Here is a 5,671-nt window from a genome sequence, read left to right as displayed (position 1 = left end):
GCAGTGGAGGCGGGAGAGGCTCCCGCCACTGCCACTACACTCACCAGCCGTGAGCCTGGCTTCTGGCTTCTGGCTGAGCAGCGCTCCCCCTGTGGAAGTTCACTGACCACCAGGGGCCAACTCCTACATTGAGCATCTGCTCCCTAGTGGTCAGTGAATGTTATAGCGTCTGGTCATTCCATCAGTCGATTTGCATATTAGGCTTTTATTATATAGGCCTAGAGGCCCAGCTGTCTTTCCCTCTCTCTTTCACTCTCCCTAAAGATCAAAGGAAAAATATCCTCAGGTGAGGATTAAAAAAGAAAATAAATAAATAATTTTTTTAAAATTGCCATAAAATGCTTGGTCCCTTAAACAGACAGATCATGTAAAGAGGACCCCTTCCTCAATAATACCTTAATAAAACATATTCTAGTTGTAGCAAAGGAAATCTATACAGTTCTGACTTATGCTGTATTAATGTAGGAAATAAAGCACTGGGATAATGTTACTGGTTTCCAGTTGATTACTGTGTGATTATGTATTTTTTGTTGCCCAATATTATAATATTTTCCCTATGCTAATTTTTTCTGAAGTTGTGAATTGTGTGTAATCATAAATGAATACATGAATGTTTTTAGAAATGGAAGTATCACAGGCATTTAAAATACATTTTATGGTGAATGTAAGAATAATCAATTGGTTACAAATGTAGATGGTTGAGAAATTATATTTGAGCATCCTGTGGAGCAGTTAAATGAGAATTACTTTCTTCTTACAAGGTGTTTTTAGCTGGTGAGCTAAAGTCCAGGTTTTGCTTATGTAAGCAGCATCTCCTACTATTCCCAGTTTCTCTTTAAGTACAGAAAACATTCGTGTGGAAAGCTTTATGTTGTAACTGCTTGAGAAAAGAGGCTTTTTAACATGGGGAGTGAAAGAGAAAGATGAATTTAGATAATGCTATGGCATATATCCCACCTCCTACTTCGGTGATGGGTTTGAATCCCTACAGTGACAGTGATAAGTGCATCAGGTGTCCTCTAGGTGTAAGCCTAGAGAAGGAAATCAGACAGAGTGGAGCAGCCCTGGAGAAGATGTCCTCCCCACAAGCCTCGGGAGAAGCCAGGTGCTGCTCAGATATACAGGGGCAATTTAGCACCTTTGGAAATGTCTGGCAAGCACAATTTGCTAGACCATCAGCATTATCTTGAAAAGTGAGAATGAAAACAAAAATTTCCCAAGTCATTCTGGTGTGAACATATAACAATGAGGAAAGAATAATTGCCCTTATTAATGCAACTACCTGGGGAACAACAAAATGACAGAATTGGAAGGGGCTCTGTAGTCCTGCTGTTATAAAGGAAGAATCTATTCAAACAGTGGTCATTTGGGTTCTATTTGTTAGATAATTCTACTGCCATTATAAGAAGGATATATATATATATTAAGAAAGAATGGGAAAAATAAAGAGAACTATATCAGCTACATTTTTTTCTAATTTTGCAATCTTTATGTCATAAAACATCATTTTGTTCAAGCTTCAGAGTAATTTGATATTTTAAACTTACCTCTAAAGTTAAAAGTAAAGAATAGATTTGGAATGGGTTAGGATTGACACCCATATTTTATTAATAATCCCTGCCTTGCTAGTCAGGCGAGCTTGCAGAAGCAATTCACTGTCAGCACTCTCTCCTCTCTAAGGAGACTAAGAATTACGCATTTATACAAATGAGAAAAAGAGAAAGGTCAGGATAGAAATACATATTGTGCATATAAAGGTCCCTGGAAACTTGATGTTAAAAAACAATTAACCACCCCCTCCTAAGGACACTCATAACTTAAAAGTTTCCATGTCTTTTAAGCTGTTATTGTTAATAAACTAGCCTGCCCCCTCTCACAGTCTGGAAGCCCTCAGGGGATGTCCTACTGATGGATGGCCTCCCCGCAGTCTGGCCTCCCTCTGTGGGAGGCGACCAAACCGATCAGGGGAAGGCGCTGCCCCCATCAACCCACTGTTGCTGCTGCCTCTGGCCTCCCTCTGCAGGAGGCCGACCAGACTCATCAGGGGAGGGCGCTGCCCCCATCACCCTGCTGCTGTTGCCACTGCCAGCCACTGAAGCCACCTGCCCTCGGCCCTCACAGCTGCAGCGGCTGCCGCCTGCTCTCGGCCCTCTCAGCCACCATGGCTTTGAATGGAAGACGTCTGGTCTATCTGGTCTAATTAGCATATTACTCTTTTATTAGTATAGATAATTGAAGAAAATAACTTGAGATCTATTCTATTTTACCATGATTTATTTCATCAGAGGCCAGATCTAGAGTACTGTATTTTTTTTTATTCCTTTGAATACTTACTCACCTCCTTAACTACTTCCCTTGCTCTCCCTTTAAATGTGGTCCAAATACAAGTTAATTTTCTTTTATATGACCTACCTCTTAGGCAAGGCCATAACACCTACTACCCTGACCAGTGTAATGTTTGACCAATTGGCTAGCACAACAGAATTCTTCCTGCAATTTTTAGAACAGGAGATGGGGAAAGAGGTTATTTTCTATAGGGTGCTGAAGCTTACAGTCAGCTTACCAGTGGCATATCCTCAGCAAGGAGGAGAAAGTTCATCTATAACAGGACTGAAAGAAGTCTACAGGCACGGAGAAAAATAGAGGAGAGAACAAAAGTGAGCTTTGTGCCTAGCGTTAATTCCCTTGGAAGCCAGTATCTATTCTCTCATTCTCACAGTTAAGTCACACAAATATACTTTCTCTTTTTGCTTAGGTTTGATCAAGTGGTATGGCTGTCAATTGTAATAATCCCAATTGACAGATAAAACAATGAGTTGCCCTGACTGGTTTGGCTCAGTGAATAGAGCATCGGCCTGCGGACTGAAAGGTCCCAGGTTCGATTCTGGCCAAGGGCATGTACCTTGGTTGCGGGCACATCCCCCGTAGGAGGGGTGGAGGCAGCTGATCGATGTTTCTCTCTCATTGATGTTTTTAACTCTCTATCCCTCTATCTTCCTCTCTGTAAAAAATCAATAAAATATATTTTAATAAAACAAACAATGAGTTATTGCTTTTTAATGCTACTTAATTAATAAAGGAATAAGTGAGCCCATACAGGAAAATACATCACATGTGAAAAGTGGATAAGCATGAAGAAAATTATGAATGCCTAATTCAGAAAATATTTAAAGTCTTTATTTTAATTTTGCATTTATATATATATTTATTTCTTAAAATTATCTCTGTGGTTGATTGATACCTTTACTGTTTAATTCAGACCACCTCCCCATATTTTAACTGCTGTAGTTAAGTATTTTTATCTTTATCCTTTTATCCAACAAGCAATATTATTGATATATAAAAATTATTTATGCTTGATACTCACTGAAGAGTTGAAATAAAAGAGCTTTTGTAAAGCAAAGATATAATCAATGTAAGCACATTGATTTGGAAGTAAAAGAAAAATAATAAAATAAGCAGAATTTTAGGAAAATTAATACTTTGAAACTGAAAGATCAAATGAGGGCACTGTTACTCATTGATTTTCTACTACTTATGATGAAATTGGAAATATCTAACTGCTAAGCTTTGCTGATTTCTTGCAAAAGTTTTCTGGTATTCTTGAGATCTAGCACTATATTTATTAATTCTAGTGTAAATATACACTCTGCAATGGAAACATTGTGTCTTTTATAGTGCCTGTTAACTGTGTACTTGTCTTACAAATGGTATACACATGTCAGTTATGACTGTATTCTTAGCAACATTATTTAGATTAGTGTCATGAAAAGAACGAGAAGAGAAAAGATGTAACCTGTATAGAATTGAAATTAATTATGATTATATACTGCAAGAGCTTGTCATTTATTTAGTAAGTTAGTTATAATTTGTGATTTATCCTTGGCCATTTTAATTGCAATTTGAAGTAAGTAATTAGCAGAAACTCAAATAAGGCTGCTATAATATACCATTCGCTAAAGCAGTCTCAGTATTATGTTACATACCGTTTTCATCCTTTCAATTATTTTCCTTTAATCTTAAAGCAAATAAAAATTTTTCTTACAATTATGCCACCATGAAGATCATGATGCCAAATGCTAATAGATGTTTTGAGTCACCATGTCAGTTTTTTGTCAGTGGATAAACACTGTTACTGGATTTTATTCAATCAGCAGCCTCGTGTCCTGCTGACTTTTTATCATGTGACATCATTGCAAAGGCTGTTACACTCTTCTTTTTATTTCCTTTTAGAGAAACTTTGGTAACTAAATCCAGTGAGAAGTAGAGATTTAATTATATGCATGTTAAATCATTATTGTAGGTATATCATAATCTCTGTAAATCATAATAAATAATACTTTTTGAAAAATTACAGTGGCATTTTGTTAATGGAGCACTGGAACTCTGTTGTTGGAGTTAATAAGTACTGAGTCAATTCTTAGTCAAAAAGCATAAGATTGGATATGAGATCCACTCTGGTTTTAATATTGGCTCTACAGTGAAGAGTTTTATTTACATGAAATGTAGGAGAAGCATATCAAAGTTTAGTCTGCACTACTTTTTGAAAAATTACAGTGGCATTTTGTTAATGGAGCACTGGAACTCTGTTGTTGGAGTTAATAAGTACTGAGTCAATTCTTAGTCAAAAAGCATAAGATTGGATATGAGATCCACTCTGGTTTTAATATTGGCTCTACAGTGAAGAGTTTTATTTACATGAAATGTAGGAGAAGCATATCAAAGTTTAGTCTGCCCACGGTATATTTTTTTAATAGTAAATATTTACAAGATATTTTTTACATTAATCTTTTTTTTCTAAATACAGAAAATCAAACAAATAAAAATAGTAGAAATAAGATATGAAATATTGTAGTGTATTTATGAAGGTGTTTGCATATAAGGCCATTTTAAAAACATTAGGTATTTAAACCCAGTTAGGTTATTAAACTGACATAAAATCAGACACCGGATGTACAAAAGAAATCAGAAAAATGCATAAGTTAAAAGAATATAAGTTTTTGTTTGTATTAGTTTTCTTTTGTGTGATATACTCAAGTTTTACTTGACATGAAAATCAAGTGTGCCTGCAAATCATTTGCTTTTGGAGTTTGTCAAAAAGTTGGTGTATTTCTTTTTCTCTTCTTTTTGACATTTTTCTGCAATTAATCTGTATGATAAATAAATTAATATTTTTATAACGCAATGTGCTTAAACATTGATAATTATTTTTACTGCAAAGAAATCCTATATAATAAAGAGATAATATGCAAATTAACCCTCATGCCCTCACAAGATGGCTGCCTATGACTAGGCTGGCAGGGGGGTTAGTGAGGGACAACCAAATGACTGAACAAGCAAGCTGCGTGGGACAACCAGGCTGGCAGCGGGGTTAGTGAAGGACGACCAAACGACTGAACAAGAAGGCTGCGTGGGGTGACCAGGCCAGTGGGGGGGCCGTGAGGGGTGACCAGGCCAGCAGGGGGTCAGTTGGGGGTGACCAGGTCAGAAGGGGGGGTCAGTTGAGGGCAACCAGGCCCGGGGGGGGGGTAGTTAGGGGCCACCAGGCCGGCCCGTAGAAACAGTGAGGGGAAATCAGGCCGGCAAGGGGAGCAATTAGGGGCAACCACATAGGCATCCAGGTGAATGATTAGGAGCCAGCGGTCCAGGATTGTGAGAGGGATGTCCGACT

Source organism: Myotis brandtii, unplaced genomic scaffold (genome assembly GCF_000412655.1).
Source record: "Myotis brandtii unplaced genomic scaffold, ASM41265v1 scaffold42, whole genome shotgun sequence".
Lineage (NCBI taxonomy): Eukaryota > Metazoa > Chordata > Mammalia > Chiroptera > Vespertilionidae > Myotis > Myotis brandtii.
The sequence above is the reverse complement of the archived record's forward strand: the minus strand, read 5'-3'. Positions refer to the sequence as shown.